Consider the following 21,024-nt stretch of genomic DNA (forward strand, 5'->3'; position numbering starts at 1 on the left):
TCAGTTAACCAGCTCCTCTAACTGATAGAGTCCCAGGTCAGTTAACCAGCTCCTCTAACTGATAGAGTCCCAGGTCAGTTAACCAGCTCCTCTAACTGATAGAGTCAGTTAACCAGCTCCTCTAACTGATAGAGTCCCAGGTCAGTTAACCAGCTCCTCTAACTGATAGAGTCCCAGGTCAGTTAACCAGCTCCTCTAACTGATAGAGTCCCAGGTCAGTTAACCAGCTCCTCTAACTGATAGAGTCCCAGGTCAGTTAACCAGCTCCTCTAACTGATAGAGTCCCAGGTCAGTTAACCAGCTCCTCTAACTGATAGAGTCAGTTAACCAGCTCCTCTAACTGATAGAGTCCCAGGTCAGTTAACCAGCTCCTCTAACTGATAGAGTCCCAGGTCAGTTAACCAGCTCCTCTAACTGATAGAGTCAGTTAACCAGCTCCTCTAACTGATAGAGTCCCAGGTCAGTTAACCAGCTCCTCTAACTGATAGAGTCCCAGGTCAGTTAACCAGCTCCTCTAACTGATAGAGCCCCAGGTCAGTTAACCAGCTCCTCTACCTGATAGAGTCCCAGGTCAGTTAACCAGCTCCTCTAACTGATAGAGTCCCAGGTCAGTTAACCAGCTCCTCTAACTGATAGAGTCCCAGGTCAGTTAACCAGCTCCTCTAACTGATAGAGTCCCAGGTCAGTTAACCAGCTCCTCTAACTGATAGAGCCCCAGGTCAGTTAACCAGCTCCTCTAACTGATAGAGTCCCAGGTCAGTTAACCAGCTCCTCTAACTGATAGAGTCCCAGGTCAGTTAACCAGCTCCTCTAACTGATAGAGTCAGTTAACCAGCTCCTCTAACTGATAGAGTCCCAGGTCAGTTAACCAGCTCCTCTAACTGATAGAGTCCCAGGTCAGTTAACCAGCTCCTCTAACTGATAGAGTCCCAGGTCAGTTAACCAGCTCCTCTAACTGATAGAGTCCCAGGTCAGTTAACCAGCTCCTCTAACTGATAGAGTCAGTTAACCAGCTCCTCTAACTGATAGAGTCAGTTAACCAGCTCCTCTAACTGATAGAGTCCCAGGTCAGTTAACCAGCTCCTCTACCTGATAGAGCCCCAGGTCAGTTAACCAGCTCCTTTAACTGATAGAGCCCCAGGTCAGTTAACCAGCTCCTCTAACTGATAGAGTCCCAGGTCAGTTAACCAGCTCCTCTAACTGATAGAGTCAGTTAACCAGCTCCTCTACCTGATAGAGTCAGTTAACCAGCTCCTCTAACTGATAGAGTCAGTTAACCAGCTCCTCTAACTGATAGAGTCCCAGGTCAGTTAACCAGCTCCTCTAACTGATAGAGTCCCAGGTCAGTTAACCAGCTCCTCTAACTGATAGAGTCAGTTAACCAGCTCCTCTACCTGATAGAGTCAGTTAACCAGCTCCTCTAACTGATAGAGTCAGTTAACCAGCTCCTCTAACTGATAGAGTCAGTTAACCAGCTCCTCTAACTGATAGAGTCAGTTAACCAGCTCCTCTAACTGATAGAGTCCCAGGTCAGTTAACCAGCTCCTCTAACTGATAGAGTCCCAGGTCAGTTAACCAGCTCCTCTACCTGATAGAGTCAGTTAACCAGCTCCTCTAACTGATAGAGTCCCAGGTCAGTTAACCAGCTCCTCTAACTGATAGAGCCCCAGGTCAGTTAACCAGCTCCTCTAACTGATAGAGTCCCAGGTCAGTTAACCAGCTCCTCTAACTGATAGAGCCCCAGGTCAGTTAACCAGCTCCTCTAACTGATAGAGTCCCAGGTCAGTTAACCAGCTCCTCTAACTGATAGAGCCCCAGGTCAGTTAACCAGCTCCTCTAACTGATAGAGTCCCAGGTCAGTTAACCAGCTCCTCTAACTGATAGAGCCCCAGGTCAGTTAACCAGCTCCTCTAACTGATAGAGTCCCAGGTCAGTTAACCAGCTCCTCTAACTGATAGAGCCCCAGGTCAGTTAACCAGCTCCTCTAACTGATAGAGCCCCAGGTCAGTTAACCAGCTCCTCTAACTGATAGAGTCCCAGGTCAGTTAACCAGCTCCTCGGATGGGGGGAGAGAGACGGATGGGGGGAGAGAGACGGATGGGGGGAGAGAGACGGATGGGGGGAGAGAGACGGATGGGGGGAGAGAGACGGATGGGGGGGAGAGAGACGGATGGGGGGGAGAGAGACGGATGGGGGGGAGAGAGACGGATGGGGGGAGAGAGACGGATGGGGGGAGAGAGACGGATGGGGGGAGAGAGACGGATGGGGGGAGAGAGACGGATGGGGGGGAGAGAGACGGATGGGGGGGAGAGAGACGGATGGGGGGGAGAGAGACGGATGGGGGGAGAGAGACGGATGGGGGGAGAGAGACGGATGGGGGGAGAGAGACGGATGGGGGGAGAGAGACTGATGGGGGGAGAGACAGATGGGGGGGAGAGAGACGGATGGGGGGAGAGAGACGGATGGGGGGAGAGAGACGGATGGGGGGGAGAGAGACGGATGGGGGGGAGAGAGACGGATGGGGGGGAGAGAGACGGATGTGGGGGAGAGAGACGGATGGGGGGAGAGAGACGGATGGGGGGGAGAGAGACGGATGGGGGGGGGAGAGACGGATGGGGGGAGAGAGACGGATGGGGGGAGAGAGACGGATGGGGGAGACGGATGGGGGGAGAGAGACGGATGGGGGGAGAGAGACGGATGGGGGGAGAGACAGATGGGGGGAGAGAGACGGATGGGGGGAGAGAGACTGATGGGGGGAGAGACAGATGGGGGGGAGAGAGACGGATGGGGGGAGAGAGACGGATGGGGGGAGAGAGACGGATGGGGGGAGAGAGACGGATGGGGGGAGAGAGACGGATGGGGGGAGCGAGACGGATGGGGGGAGAGAGACGGATGGGGGGAGAGAGACGGATGGGGGAAGAGAGACGGATGGGGGGGAGAGAGACGGATGGGGGGAGAGAGACGGATGGGGGGAGAGAGACGGATGGGGGGAGAGAGACGGATGGGGGAGACGGATGGGGGAGAGAGACGGATGGGGGGAGAGAGACGGATGGGGGGAGAGAGACGGATGGGGGAGACGGATGGGGGAGAGAGACGGATGGGGGGAGCGAGACGGATGGGGGGAGAGAGACGGATGGGGGGAGAGAGACGGATGGGGGGGAGAGAGACGGATGGGGGGAGAGAGACGGATGGGGGGAGAGAGACGGATGGGGGGGAGACGGATGGGGGGAGAGAGACGGATGGGGGAGACGGATGGGGGAGAGAGACGGATGGGGGGAGCGAGACGGATGGGGGAGAGACAGATGGGGGGGAGAGAGACGGATGGGGGGAGCGAGACGGATGGGGGAGAGACAGATGGGGGGAGAGAGACGGATGGGGGGAGAGAGAGAGACGGATGGGGGGGAGAGAGACGGATGGGGGGAGAGAGACGGATGGGGGAGACGGATGGGGGAGAGAGACGGATGGGGGGAGAGAGACGGATGGGGGGGGAGAGACGGATGGGGGGAGAGACAGATGGGGGGAGAGAGACAGATGGGGGGAGAGAGACGGATGGGGGGAGAGACAGATGGGGGGAGAGAGACGGATGGGGGGGGGGAGACGGATGGGGGGAGAGAGACGGATGGGGGGAGAGAGACGGATGGGGGGGGAGAGACGGATGGGGGGGGAGACGGATGGGGGGAGAGAGACGGATGGGGGGGAGCGAGACGCGTATCATTACCATGGTGACTGACGTGCGTGGGAGGACGGAGGACGGGGGACGTTAAGAATTGAAATGCTTTTCATGATTTGAAAACCCCTCATAGAAAACAACTGACCCCAATCTTCCTGTATTGGTACATCTGATACACAACATCACCAAAAGTATGTTGTGTATGCTCGTCAAACATCTCACTCCAAAATCATGGGCATTAATATGGAGTTGGTCCCCCCCTTTGCTGCTGTAACAGCCTCCACTCTTCTGGGAAGGCTTTCCACTAGATGTTGGAACATTGCTGCTATAACAGCCTCCACTCATCTGGGAAGGCTTTCCACTAGATGTTGGAACATTGCTGCTATAACAGCCTCCACTCTTCTGGGAAGGCTTTCCACTAGATGTTGGAACATTGCTGCTATAACAGCCTCCACTCTTCTGGGAAGGCTTTCCACTAGATGTTGGAACATTGCTGCTGTAACAGCCTCCACTCTTCTGGGAAGGCTTTCCACTAGATGTTGGAACATTGCTGCTGTAACAGCCTCCACTCTTCTGGGAAGGCTTTCCACTAGATGTTGGAACATTGCTGCTGTAACAGCCTCCACTCTTCTGGGAAGGCTTTCCACTAGATGTTGGAACATTGCTGCTGTAACAGCCTCCACTCTTCTGGGAAGGCTTTCCACTAGATGTTGGAACATTGCTGCAGGGGGACTTGCTTCCATTCAGCCACAAGAGCATTAGTGAGGTCGGGCGCTGATGTTGGGCAGTTAGGCCTGGCTCGCAGTCGGCGTTCCAATTCATCCCAAAGGTGTTCGATGGGGTTGAGGTCAGGGACTGGCCTGTGCAGGCCAGTCAAGTTCTTCTACACCGATCTTGACTAATCATTTCTGTATGGACCTCGCTTTGTGCACGGGGGCATTGTCATGGTGAAACAGGAAAGGGCCTTCCCCAAACTATTGCCACAAAGTTGGAAGCGCAGAATCGTCTAGAATGTCATTGTATGCTGTAGCATTAAGCTTTCTCATCACTGGAACTAAGGGGCCTGAACCACGAAAAACAGCCCAAGACCATTATTCCTCCTCCACCAAACTTTACAGTTGTCACTATGCATTAGGGCAGGTAGCGTTCTCCTTGCATCCGCCAAACCCAGATTCGTCTGTCGTGCTGCCAGATGGTGAAGCGTGATTCATCACTGCAGAGAACGCATTTCGACCCCTCCAGAGTCCAATGGCGGCGAGCTTTACAACCTCCAGCCGACGCTTGGCATTGCGCATGGTGATCTTAGGCTTGTGTGCGGCTGCTCGGCCATGGAAACCCATTTCTTTAAGCTCCTGACGAACAGTTATTGTGCAAACGTTGCTTCCAGAAGCAGTTTGGAACTCGGTAGTGAGTGTTGTAACCGAGGACAGATGATTTTTATGCGCTTCAGCACTCGGCGGTCCCATTCTGTGAGCTTGTGTGGCCTACCACTTCGCGGCTAAGCCGTTGTTGCTCCTAAACGTTTAAACTTCACAATAACAGCACTTACAGTTTACCGTGGCAGCTCTAGTAGGTCAGACATTTTTACAAACTGACTTGGTGGAAAGGTGACATCCTATGACGGTGCCACGTTGAAAGTCACTAAGCTCTTCAGTAAGGTCCTTTTACTGCCAATGTTTGTCTATGGAGATTGCATGGGTGTGTGCTCAATTTTATACACCTGGATAAAATATGGATCCAACCAAAAATAAGCTCACTAGATGAGTTGACCTTCTGGGCTTCTTCTCTGTGTAGTTCTTTGTAGTTCTCTGTGTAGTTCTCTGTAGTTCTCTGTAGTTTTCTGTGTAGTTCTCTGTGTAGTTCTCTGTAGTTTTCTGTGTAGTTCTCTGTAGTTTTCTGTGTAGTTCTCTCTGTAGTTTTCTGTGTAGTTCTCTGTAGTTTTCTGTGTAGTTCTCTGTAGTTCTCTCTTTGTAGTTTTCTGTGTAGTTCTCTGTAGTTTTCTGTGTAGTTCTCTGTGTAGTTCTCTGTAGTTTTCTGTGTAGTTCTCTGTAGTTTTCTGTGTAGTTCTCTCTGTAGTTTTCTGTGTAGTTCTCTGTAGTTTTCTGTGTAGTTCTCTGTAGTTCTCTGTGTAGTTCTCTGTAGTTCTGTGTAGTTCTCTGTAGTTTTCTGTGTAGTTCTCTGTAGTTATCTGTGTCGTTTTCTGTAGTTATCTGTGTAGTTTTCTGTGTAGTTCTCTGTAGTTTTCTGTGTAGTCCCCTGTAGTTATCTGTGTAGTTCTCTGTAGTTATCTGTGTAGTTCTCTGTAGTTCTCTCTGTAGTTCTCTGTGTAGTTCTCTGTAGTTTTCTGTGTAGTTCTCTGTGTAGTTCTCTGTAGTTTTCTGTGTGGTTCTCTCTCTGTAGTTCTCTGTAGTTATCTGTGTAGTTCTCTGTAGTTCTCTGTAGTTATCTGTGTAGTTCTCTCTGTAGTTCTCTGTAGTTATCTGTGTTAGTTCTCTGTAGTTCTCTGTAGTTATCTGTGTAGTTCTCTCTGTAGTTCTCCGTGTAGTTCTCTCTCTGTAGTTCTCTGTAGTTCTCTCTGTAGTTCTCTCTCTGTAGTTCTCTGTAGTTCTCTCTGTAGTTCTCTCTGTAGTTCTCTGTGTAGTTATCTGTGTAGTTCTCTGTAGTTCTCAGACTCAGGTTCCTGAGCCTCTGCAGTAGCAGAAGCAATTAAAATAGCTACTTGCTCACACACAGCCCTCAATTAGCTCAGTCACCGTGGGGCTCTGAGGTACTCTAGCTAATAACAGAGGTACCACAGAGAATGATCTCCAAGTATTGCACCTTCCTGGAGGCGCTACGGACTGTTTGCTTGGTTTGTGAGTTCTAAATATTGATTCGTAAACCGGTATGAACACTTGATGAACATCCAGTGCAGTACTCAAGAAATCGTTGCAACCTATTGGAAATGCTACTATCCCAACAGGAAATGAACGGGCTCCGGCTGTACCTGGTATCTGTTATACCTCACAGTTCAGACGAGGTTCGGTTGACCAAAGGGTTCTTGAACGTCAAGGGCACCATAACACGGTTTCTGATTAAATCCCAGCCTTTGTTAAAGGATCTTGTAACAACGAGGCGTCAGGATCTCCTATAACGCATCACATCCTGTCTTGACCTTGACCTTTGGCCCTGTGTGATCCTTGGTTGAGTTGAACAAGTTGACCCGTATGGTTACCTTCAGAAGGGTTGAGGGTTGTCAGAGCATCGTTGAGGCACATCACCTGTAGCGTTGAAACACATCTGCAGAAGACATCTGAGCTGTGTCACAACCTTGACCTCTGACATTGGGTCATGTGCTTGGTACTGCAGCTGTCCGTTATCAGCTGTAACACAAGCAGATATTCTTATTATGTAGAATTCAGTTAATCAAAATAATTAATTACATTTACCAAGCTACTGAACAGTGGTGTTAAATAAACTACTCTACAGTGGTGTTATATAATCTACTGTACAGTGGTGTTATATAATCTACTCTACAGTGGTGTTATATAATCTACTCTACAGTGGTGTTATATAATCTACTCTACAGTGGTGTTATAAAATCTACTCTACAGTGGTGTTATATATATTGTTATATAATCTACTCTACAGTGGTGTTATAAAATCTAATCTACAGTGGTGTTATAAAATCTACTCTACAGTGGTGTTATATATATTGTTATATAATCTACTCTACAGTGGTGTTATATAATCTACTGTACAGTGGAGTTATATAATCTACTCTACAGTGGTGTTATATAATCTACTCTACAGTGGTGTTATATAATCTACTCTACAGTGGTGTTATAAAATCTACTCTACAGTGGTGTTATATATATTGTTATATAAACTACTCTACAGTGGTGTTATATAATCTACTCTACAGTGGTGTTATATAATCTACTCTACAGTGGTGTTATATAATCTACTCTACAGTGGTGTTAGAAAATCTACTCTACAGTGGTGTTATATATATTGTTATATAATCTACTCTACAGTGGTGTTATATAATCTACTCTACAGTGGTGTTATAAAATGTACTCTACAGTGGTGTTATATATATTGTTATATAATCTACTCTACAGTGGTGTTATAAAATCTACTCTACAGTGGTGTTATATATATTGTTATATAAACTACTCTACAGTGGTGTTATATAATCTACTCTACAGTGGTGTTATATAATCTACTGTACAGTGGTGTTATATAATCTACTGTACAGTGGAGTTATATAATCTACTCTACAGTGGTGTTATATAATCTACTTTACAGTGGTGTTATATAAACTACTCTACAGTGGTGTTATATAATCTACTCTACAGTGGTGTTAAATAAACTACTCTACAGTGGTGTTATATAATCTACTCTACAGTGGTGTTATATAATCTACTGTACAGTGGTGTTATATAATCTACTCTACAGTGGTGTTATATAATCTACTCTACAGTGGTGTTATATAATCTACTCTACAGTGGTGTTATATAATCTACTCTACAGTGGTGTTATATAATCTACTCTACAGTGGTGTTATATAATCTACTCTACAGTGGTGTTATATAATCTACTGTACAGTGGTGTTATATAATCTACTCTACAGTGGTGTTATATAATCTACTGTACAGTGGTGTTATATAATCTACTCTACAGTGGTGTTATATAATCTACTCTACAGTGGTGTTATATAATCTACTCTACAGTGGTGTTAAATAAACTACTCTACAGTGGTGTTATATAATCTACTCTACAGTGGTGTTATATAATCTACTCTACAGTGGCGTTATATAATCTACTATACAGTGGTGTTATATAATCTACTCTACAGTGGTGTTATATAATCTACTCTACAGTGGTGTTATATAATATACTATACAGTGGTGTTATATAATCTACTCTACAGTGGTGTTATATAATCTACTGTACAGTGGTGTTATATAATCTACTCTACAGTGGTGTTATATAATCTACTCTACAGTGGTGTTATATAATCTACTCTACAGTGGTGTTATATAATCTACTGTACAGTGATGTTATATAATCTACTCTACAGTGGTGTTATATAATCTACTCTACAGTGGTGTTATATAATCTACTCTACAGTGGCGTTATATAATCTACTATACAGTGGTGTTATATAATCTACTCTACAGTGGTGTTATATAATATACTATACAGTGGTGTTATATAATCTACTCTACAGTGGTGTTATATATCTTGTTATATAATCTACTCTACAGTGGTGTTATATAATCTACTGTACAGTGGTGTTATATAATCTACTCTACAGTGGTGTAATATAATCTACTCTACAGTGGTGTTATATAATCTACTCTACAGTGGTGTTATATATATTGTTATATAATCTACTCTACAGTGGTGTTATATAATCTACTGTACAGTGGTGTTATATAATCTACTCTACAGTGGTGTAATATAATCTACTCTACAGTGGTGTTATATAATCTACTGTACAGTGGTGTTATATAATCTACTCTACAGTGGTGTTATATAATCTACTGTACAGTGGTGTTATATAAACTACTCTACAGTGGTGTTATATAATCTACTCTACAGTGGTGTTATATAATCTACTGTACAGTGGTGTTATATAATCTACTCTACAGTGGTGTTATATAATCTACTGTACAGTGGTGTTATATAATCTACTCTACAGTGGTGTTATATAATCTACTCTACAGTGGTGTTATATAATCTACTGTACAGTGGTGTTATATAATCTACTCTACAGTGGTGTTATATAATCTACTCTACAGTGGTGTTATATAATCTACTCTACAGTGGTGTTATATAATCTACTCTACAGTGGTGTTATAAAATCTACTCTACAGTGGTGTTATATATATTGTTATATAATCTACTCTACAGTGGTGTTATATAATCTACTCTACAGTGGTGTTATAAAATCTACTCTACAGTGGTGTTATATATATTGTTATATAATCTACTCTACAGTGGTGTTATAAAATCTACTCTACAGTGGTGTTATATATATTGTTATATAAACTACTCTACAGTGGTGTTATATAATCTACTCTACAGTGGTGTTATATAATCTACTGTACAGTGGTGTTATATAATCTACTGTACAGTGGAGTTATATAATCTACTCTACAGTGGTGTTATATAATCTACTTTACAGTGGTGTTATATAAACTACTCTACAGTGGTGTTATATAATCTACTCTACAGTGGTGTTAAATAAACTACTCTACAGTGGTGTTATATAATCTACTCTACAGTGGTGTTATATAATCTACTGTACAGTGGTGTTATATAATCTACTCTACAGTGGTGTTATATAATCTACTCTACAGTGGTGTTATATAATCTACTCTACAGTGGTGTTATATAATCTACTCTACAGTGGTGTTATATAATCTACTCTACAGTGGTGTTATATAATCTACTCTACAGTGGTGTTATATAATCTACTGTACAGTGGTGTTATATAATCTACTCTACAGTGGTGTTATATAATCTACTGTACAGTGGTGTTATATAATCTACTCTACAGTGGTGTTATATAATCTACTCTACAGTGGTGTTATATAATCTACTCTACAGTGGTGTTAAATAAACTACTCTACAGTGGTGTTATATAATCTACTCTACAGTGGTGTTATATAATCTACTCTACAGTGGCGTTATATAATCTACTATACAGTGGTGTTATATAATCTACTCTACAGTGGTGTTATATAATCTACTCTACAGTGGTGTTATATAATATACTATACAGTGGTGTTATATAATCTACTCTACAGTGGTGTTATATAATCTACTGTACAGTGGTGTTATATAATCTACTCTACAGTGGTGTTATATAATCTACTCTACAGTGGTGTTATATAATCTACTCTACAGTGGTGTTATATAATCTACTGTACAGTGATGTTATATAATCTACTCTACAGTGGTGTTATATAATCTACTCTACAGTGGTGTTATATAATCTACTCTACAGTGGCGTTATATAATCTACTATACAGTGGTGTTATATAATCTACTCTACAGTGGTGTTATATAATATACTATACAGTGGTGTTATATAATCTACTCTACAGTGGTGTTATATATCTTGTTATATAATCTACTCTACAGTGGTGTTATATAATCTACTGTACAGTGGTGTTATATAATCTACTCTACAGTGGTGTAATATAATCTACTCTACAGTGGTGTTATATAATCTACTCTACAGTGGTGTTATATATATTGTTATATAATCTACTCTACAGTGGTGTTATATAATCTACTGTACAGTGGTGTTATATAATCTACTCTACAGTGGTGTAATATAATCTACTCTACAGTGGTGTTATATAATCTACTGTACAGTGGTGTTATATAATCTACTCTACAGTGGTGTTATATAATCTACTGTACAGTGGTGTTATATAAACTACTCTACAGTGGTGTTATATAATCTACTCTACAGTGGTGTTATATAATCTACTGTACAGTGGTGTTATATAATCTACTCTACAGTGGTGTTATATAATCTACTGTACAGTGGTGTTATATAATCTACTCTACAGTGGTGTTATATAATCTACTCTACAGTGGTGTTATATAATCTACTGTACAGTGGTGTTATATAATCTACTCTACAGTGGTGTTATATAATCTACTCTACAGTGGTGTTATATAATCTACTCTACAGTGGTGTTATATAATCTACTCTACAGTGGTGTTATAAAATCTACTCTACAGTGGTGTTATATATATTGTTATATAATCTACTCTACAGTGGTGTTATATAATCTACTCTACAGTGGTGTTATAAAATCTACTCTACAGTGGTGTTATATATATTGTTATATAATCTACTCTACAGTGGTGTTATATAATCTACTGTACAGTGGAGTTATATAATCTACTCTACAGTGGTGTTATATAATCTACTCTACAGTGGTGTTATATAATCTACTCTACAGTGGTGTTATATAATCTACTCTACAGTGGTGTTATATAATCTACTCTACAGTGGTGTTATAAAATCTACTCTACAGTGGTGTTATATATATTGTTATATAATCTACTCTACAGTGGTGTTATAAAATCTAATCTACAGTGGTGTTATAAAATCTACTCTACAGTGGTGTTATATATATTGTTATATAATCTACTCTACAGTGGTGTTATATAATCTACTGTACAGTGGAGTTATATAATCTACTCTACAGTGGTGTTATATAATCTACTCTACAGTGGTGTTATATAATCTACTCTACAGTGGTGTTATAAAATCTACTCTACAGTGGTGTTATATATATTGTTATATAAACTACTCTACAGTGGTGTTATATAATCTACTCTACAGTGGTGTTATATAATCTACTCTACAGTGGTGTTATATAATCTACTCTACAGTGGTGTTATAAAATCTACTCTACAGTGGTGTTATATATATTGTTATATAATCTACTCTACAGTGGTGTTATATAATCTACTCTACAGTGGTGTTATAAAATCTACTCTACAGTGGTGTTATATATATTGTTATATAATCTACTCTACAGTGGTGTTATATAATCTACTGTACAGTGGAGTTATATAATCTACTCTACAGTGGTGTTATATAATCTACTTTACAGTGGTGTTATATAAACTACTCTACAGTGGTGTTATATAATCTACTCTACAGTGGTGTTAAATAAACTACTCTACAGTGGTGTTATATAATCTACTCTACAGTGGTGTTATATAATCTACTGTACAGTGGTGTTATATAATCTACTCTACAGTGGTGTTATATAATCTACTCTACAGTGGTGTTATAAAATCTACTCTACAGTGGTGTTATATATATTGTTATATAATCTACTCTACAGTGGTGTTATATAATCTACTGTACAGTGGAGTTATATAATCTACTCTACAGTGGTGTTATATAATCTACTCTACAGTGGTGTTATATAATCTACTCTACAGTGGTGTTATAAAATCTACTCTACAGTGGTGTTATATATATTGTTATATAAACTACTCTACAGTGGTGTTATATAATCTACTCTACAGTGGTGTTATATAATCTACTCTACAGTGGTGTTATATAATCTACTCTACAGTGGTGTTATAAAATCTACTCTACAGTGGTGTTATATATATTGTTATATAATCTACTGTACAGTGGTGTTATATAATCTACTCTACAGTGGTGTCATATAATCTACTCTACAGTGGTGTTATATAATCTACTCTACAGTGGTGTTATATATATTGTTATATAATCTACTCTACAGTGGTGTTATATAATCTACTGTACAGTGGTGTTATATAATCTACTCTACAGTGGTGTAATATAATCTACTCTACAGTGGTGTTATATAATCTACTGTACAGTGGTGTTATATAATCTACTCTACAGTGGTGTTATATAATCTACTGTACAGTGGTGTTATATAAACTACTCTACAGTGGTGTTATATAATCTACTCTACAGTGGTGTTATATAATCTACTGTACAGTGGTGTTATATAATCTACTCTACAGTGGTGTTATATAATCTACTGTACAGTGGTGTTATATAATCTACTCTACAGTGGTGTTATATAATCTACTCTACAGTGGTGTTATATAATCTACTGTACAGTGGTGTTATATAATCTACTCTACAGTGGTGTTATATAATCTACTCTACAGTGGTGTTATATAATCTACTCTACAGTGGTGTTATATAATCTACTCTACAGTGGTGTTATAAAATCTACTCTACAGTGGTGTTATATATATTGTTATATAATCTACTCTACAGTGGTGTTATATAATCTACTCTACAGTGGTGTTATAAAATCTACTCTACAGTGGTGTTATATATATTGTTATATAATCTACTCTACAGTGGTGTTATATAATCTACTCTACAGTGGTGTTATATAATCTACTGTACAGTGGAGTTATATAATCTACTCTACAGTGGTGTTATATAATCTACTCTACAGTGGTGTTATATAATCTACTCTACAGTGGTGTTATATAATCTACTCTACAGTGGTGTTATAAAATCTACTCTACAGTGGTGTTATAAAATCTACTCTACAGTGGTGTTATATATATTGTTATATAATCTACTCTACAGTGGTGTTATAAAATCTAATCTACAGTGGTGTTATAAAATCTACTCTACAGTGGTGTTATATATATTGTTATATAATCTACTCTACAGTGGTGTTATATAATCTACTGTACAGTGGAGTTATATAATCTACTCTACAGTGGTGTTATATAATCTACTCTACAGTGGTGTTATATAATCTACTCTACAGTGGTGTTATAAAATCTACTCTACAGTGGTGTTATATATATTGTTATATAAACTACTCTACAGTGGTGTTATATAATCTACTCTACAGTGGTGTTATATAATCTACTCTACAGTGGTGTTATATAATCTACTCTACAGTGGTGTTATAAAATCTACTCTACAGTGGTGTTATATATATTGTTATATAATCTACTCTACAGTGGTGTTATATAATCTACTCTACAGTGGTGTTATAAAATCTACTCTACAGTGGTGTTATATATATTGTTATATAATCTACTCTACAGTGGTGTTATATAATCTACTGTACAGTGGAGTTATATAATCTACTCTACAGTGGTGTTATATAATCTACTTTACAGTGGTGTTATATAAACTACTCTACAGTGGTGTTATATAATCTACTCTACAGTGGTGTTAAATAAACTACTCTACAGTGGTGTTATATAATCTACTCTACAGTGGTGTTATATAATCTACTGTACAGTGGTGTTATATAATCTACTCTACAGTGGTGTTATATAATCTACTCTACAGTGGTGTTATATAATCTACTCTACAGTGGTGTTATATAATCTACTCTACAGTGGTGTTATATAATCTACTCTACAGTGGTGTTATATAATCTACTCTACAGTGGTGTTATATAATCTACTGTACAGTGGTGTTATATAATCTACTCTACAGTGGTGTTATATAATCTACTGTACAGTGGTGTTATATAATCTACTCTACAGTGGTGTTATATAATCTACTCTACAGTGGTGTTATATAATCTACTCTACAGTGGTGTTAAATAAACTACTCTACAGTGGTGTTATATAATCTACTCTACAGTGGTGTTATATAATCTACTCTACAGTGGCGTTATAAAATCTACTATACAGTGGTGTTATATAATCTACTCTACAGTGGTGTTATATAATATACTATACAGTGGTGTTATATAATCTACTCTACAGTGGTGTTATATAATCTACTCTACAGTGGTGTTATATAATCTACTCTACAGTGGTGTTATATAATCTACTGTACAGTGATGTTATATAATCTACTCTACAGTGGTGTTATATAATCTACTCTACAGTGGTGTTATATAATCTACTCTACAGTGGCGTTATATAATCTACTATACAGTGGTGTTATATAATCTACTCTACAGTGGTGTTATATAATATACTATACAGTGGTGTTATATAATCTACTCTACAGTGGTGTTATATATCTTGTTATATAATCTACTCTACAGTGGTGTTATATAATCTACTGTACAGTGGTGTTATATAATCTACTCTACAGTGGTGTAATATAATCTACTCTACAGTGGTGTTATATAATCTACTCTACAGTGGTGTTATATATATTGTTATATAATCTACTCTACAGTGGTGTTATATAATCTACTGTACAGTGGTGTTATATAATCTACTCTACAGTGGTGTAATATAATCTACTCTACAGTGGTGTTATATAATCTACTGTACAGTGGTGTTATATAATCTACTCTACAGTGGTGTTATATAATCTACTGTACAGTGGTGTTATATAAACTACTCTACAGTGGTGTTATATAATCTACTCTACAGTGGTGTTATATAATCTACTGTACAGTGGTGTTATATAATCTACTCTACAGTGGTGTTATATAATCTACTGTACAGTGGTGTTATATAATCTACTCTACAGTGGTGTTATATAATCTACTCTACAGTGGTGTTATATAATCTACTGTACAGTGGTGTTATATAATCTACTCTACAGTGGTGTTATATAATCTACTCTACAGTGGTGTTATATAATCTACTCTACAGTGGTGTTAGAAAATCTACTCTACAGTGGTGTTATAAAATCTACTCTACAGTGGTGTTATATATATTGTTATATAATCTACTCTAGAGTGGTGTTATATAATCTACTCTACAGTGGTGTTATAAAATCTACTCTACAGTGGTGTTATATATATTGTTATATAATCTACTCTACAGTGGTGTTATATAATCTACTGTACAGTGGAGTTATATAATCTACTCTACAGTGGTGTTATATAATCTACTTTACAGTGGTGTTATATAAACTACTCTACAGTGGTGTTATATAATCTACTCTACAGTGGTGTTAAATAAACTACTCTACAGTGGTGTTATATAATCTACTCTACAGTGGTGTTATATAATCTACTGTACAGTGGTGTTATATAATCTACTCTACAGCGGTGTTATATAATCTACTCTACAGTGGTGTTATATAATCTACTCTACAGTGGTGTTATATAATCTACTCTACAGTGGTGTTATATAATCTACTCTACAGTGGTGTTATATAATCTACTCTACAGTGGTGTTATATAATCTACTGTACAGTGGTGTTATATAATCTACTCTACAGTGGTGTTATATAATCTACTGTACAGTGGTGTTATATAATCTACTCTACAGTGGTGTTATATAATCTACTCTACAGTGGTGTTATATAATCTACTCTACAGTTTTGTTAAATAAACTACTCTACAGTGGTGTTATATAATCTACTCTACAGTGGTGTTATATAATCTACTCTACAGTGGCGTTATATAATCTACTATACAGTGGTGTTATATAATCTACTCTACAGTGGTGTTATATAATATACTATACAGTGGTGTTATATAATCTACTCTACAGTGGTGTTATATAATCTACTGTACAGTGGTGTTATATAATCTACTCTACAGTGGTGTTATATAATCTACTCTACAGTGGTGTTATATAATCTACTCTACAGTGGTGTTATATAATCTACTGTACAGTGGTGTTATATAATCTACTCTACAGTGGTGTTATATAATCTACTCTACAGTGGTGTTATATAATCTACTCTACAGTGGCGTTATATAATCTACTATACAGTGGTGTTATATAATCTACTCTACAGTGGTGTTATATAATATACTATACAGTGGTGTTATATAATCTACTCTACAGTGGTGTTATATAATCTACTGTACAGTGGTGTTATATAATCTACTCTATAGTGGTGTTATATAATATCCTATACAGTGGTGTTATATAATCTACTCTACAGTGGTGTTATATAATCTACTATACAGTGGTGTTATATAATCTACTCTACAGTGGTGTTATATATCTTGTTATATAATCTACTCTACAGTGGTGTTATATAATCTACTGTACAGTGGTGTTAAATAATCTACTCTACAGTGGTGTAATATAATCTACTCTACAGTGGTGTTATATAATCTACTCTACAGTGGTGTTATATATATTGTTATATAATCTACTCTACAGTGGTGTTATATAATCTACTGTACAGTGGTGTTATATAATCTACTCTACAGTGGTGTAATATAATCTACTCTACAGTGGTGCTATATAATCTACTGTACAGTGGTGTTATATAATCTACTCTACAGTGGTGTTATATAATCTACTGTACAGTGGTGTTATATAATCTACTGTACAGTGGTGTTATATAATCTAATCTACAGTGGTGTTATATAATCTACTCTACAGTGGTGTTATATAATCTACTCTACAGTGGTGTTATATAATCTACTGTACAGTGGTGTGAGAGAATCTACTCTACAGTGGTGTTATATAATATACTATACAGTGGTGTTATATAATCTACTCTACAGTGGTGTTATATAATCTACTATACAGTGGTGTTATATAATCTACTCTACAGTGGTGTTATATATCTTGTTAAATAATCTACTCTACAGTGGTGTTATATAATCTACTGTACAGTGGTGTTATATAATCTACTCTACAGTGGTGTAATATAATCTACTCTACAGTGGTGTTATATAATCTACTGTACAGTGGTGTTATATAATCTACTCTACAGTGGTGTTATATAATCTACTGTACAGTGGTGTTATATAATCTACTCTACAGTGGTGTTATATAATCTACTGTACAGTGGTGTTATATAATCTACTCTACAGTGGTGTTATATAATCTACTCTACAGTGGTGTTATATAATATCCTATACAGTGGTGTTATATAATCTACTCTACAGTGGTGTTATATAATCTACTATACAGTGGTGTTATATAATCTACTCTACAGTGGTGTTATATATCTTGTTATATAATCTACTCTACAGTGGTGTTATATAATCTACTGTACAGTGGTGTTATATAATCTACTCTACAGTGGTGTAATATAATCTACTCTACAGTGGTGTTATATAATCTACTCTACAGTGGTGTTATATATATTGTTATATAATCTACTCTACAGTGGTGTTATATAATCTACTGTACAGTGGTGTTATATAATCTACTCTACAGTGGTGTAATATAATCTACTCTACAGTGGTGCTATATAATCTACTGTACAGTGGTGTTATATAATCTACTCTACAGTGGTGTTATATAATCTACTGTACAGTGGTGTTATATAATCTACTGTACAGTGGTGTTATATAATCTACTCTACAGTGGTGTTATATAATCTACTCTACAGTGGTGTTATATAATCTCCTATACAGTGGTGTTATATAATCTACTCTACAGTGGTGTTATATAATCTACTGTACAGTGGTGTTATATAATCTACTCTACAGTGGTGTTATATAATCTACTCTACAGTGGTGTTATATAATCTACTCTACAGTTTTGTTAAATAAACTACTCTACAGTGGTGTTATATAATCTACTCTACAGTGGTGTTATATAATCTACTCTACAGTGGCGTTATATAATCTACTATACAGTGGTGTTATATAATCTACTCTACAGTGGTGTTATATAATATACTATACAGTGGTGTTATATAATCTACTCTACAGTGGTGTTATATAATCTACTGTACAGTTTTGTTATATAATCTACTCTACAGTGGTGTTATATAATCTACTCTACAGTGGTGTTATATAATCTACTCTACAGTGGTGTTATATAATCTACTGTACAGTGGTGTTATATAATCTACTCTACAGTGGTGTTATATAATCTACTCTACAGTGGTGTTATATAATCTACTCTACAGTGGCGTTATATAATCTACTATACAGTGGTGTTATATAATCTACTCTACAGTGGTGTTATATAATATACTATACAGTGGTGTTATATAATCTACTCTACAGTGGTGTTATATAATCTACTGTACAGTGGTGTTATATAATCTACTCTACAGTGGTGTTATATAATATCCTATACAGTGGTGTTATATAATCTACTCTACAGTGGTGTTATATAATCTACTATACAGTGGTGTTATATAATCTACTCTACAGTGGTGTTATAGATCTTGTGAGATAATCTACTCTACAGTGGTGTTATATAATCTACTGTACAGTGGTGTTAAATAATCTACTCTACAGTGGTGTAATATAATCTACTCTACAGTGGTGTTATATAATCTACTCTACAGTGGTGTTATATATATTGTTATATAATCTACTCTACAGTGGTGTTATATAATCTACTGTACAGTGGTGTTATATAATCTACTCTACAGTGGTGTAATATAATCTACTCTACAGTGGTGCTATATAATCTACTGTACAGTGGTGTTATATAATCTACTCTACAGTGGTGTTATATAATCTACTGTACAGTGGTGTTATATAATCTACTGTACAGTGGTGTTATATAATCTACTCTACAGTGGTGTTATATAATCTACTCTACAGTGGTGTTATATAATCTACTCTACAGTGGTGTTATATAATCTACTGTACAGCGGTGTTATATAATCTACTCTACAGTGGTGTTATATAATATACTATACAGTGGTGTTATATAATCTACTCTACAGTGGTGTTATATAATCTACTATACAGTGGTGTTATATAATCTACTCTACAGTGGTGTTATATATCTTGTTAAATAATCTACTCTACAGTGGTGTTATATAATCTACTGTACAGTGGTGTTATATAATCTACTCTACAGTGGTGTAATATAATCTACTCTACAGTGGTGTTATATAATCTACTGTACAGTGGTGTTATATAATCTACTCTACAGTGGTGTTATATAATCTACTGTACAGTGGTGTTATATAATCTACTCTACAGTGGTGTTATATAATCTACTGTACAGTGGTGTTATATAATCTACTCTACAGTGGTGTTATATAATCTACTCTACAGTGGTGTTATATAATCTACTCTACAGTGGTGTTATATAATATCCTATACAGTGGTGTTATATAATCTACTCTACAGTGGTGTTATATAATCTACTATACAGTGGTGTTATATAATCTACTCTACAGTGGTGTTATATATCTTGTTATATAATCTACTCTACAGTGGTGTTATATAATCTACTGTACAGTGGTGTTATATAATCTACTCTACAGTGGTGTAATATAATCTACTCTACAGTGGTGTTATATAATCTACTCTACAGTGGTGTTATATATATTGTTATATAATCTACTCTACAGTGGTGTTACATAATCTACTGTACAGTGGTGTTATATAATCTACTCTACAGTGGTGTAATATAATCTACTCTACAGTGGTGCTATATAATCTACTGTACAGTGGTGTTATATAATCTACTCTACAGTGGTGTTATATAATCTACTGTACAGTGGTGTTATATAATCTACTGTACAGTGGTGTTATATAATCTACTCTACAGTGGTGTTATATAATCTACTCTACAGTGGTGTTATATAATATCCTATACAGTGGTGTTATATAATCTACTCTACAGTGGTGTTATATAATCTACTATACAGTGGTGTTATATAATCTACTCTACAGTGGTGTTATATATCTTGTTATATAATCTACTCTACAGTGGTGTTATATAATCTACTGTACAGTGGTGTTAAATAATCTACTCTACAGTGGTGTAATATAATCTACTCTACAGTGGTGTTATATAATCTACTCTACAGTGGTGTTATATATATTGTTATATAATCTACTCTACAGTGGTGTTATATAATCTACTGTACAGTGGTGTTATATAATCTACTCTACAGTGGTGTAATATAATCTACTCTACAGTGGTGCTATATAATCTACTGTACAGTGGTGTTATATAATCTACTCTACAGTGGTGTTATATAATCTACTGTA

This window comes from Salvelinus alpinus, chromosome 11 (assembly GCF_045679555.1).
Source record: "Salvelinus alpinus chromosome 11, SLU_Salpinus.1, whole genome shotgun sequence".
In the NCBI taxonomy this organism is placed as follows: Eukaryota; Metazoa; Chordata; class Actinopteri; order Salmoniformes; family Salmonidae; genus Salvelinus; species Salvelinus alpinus.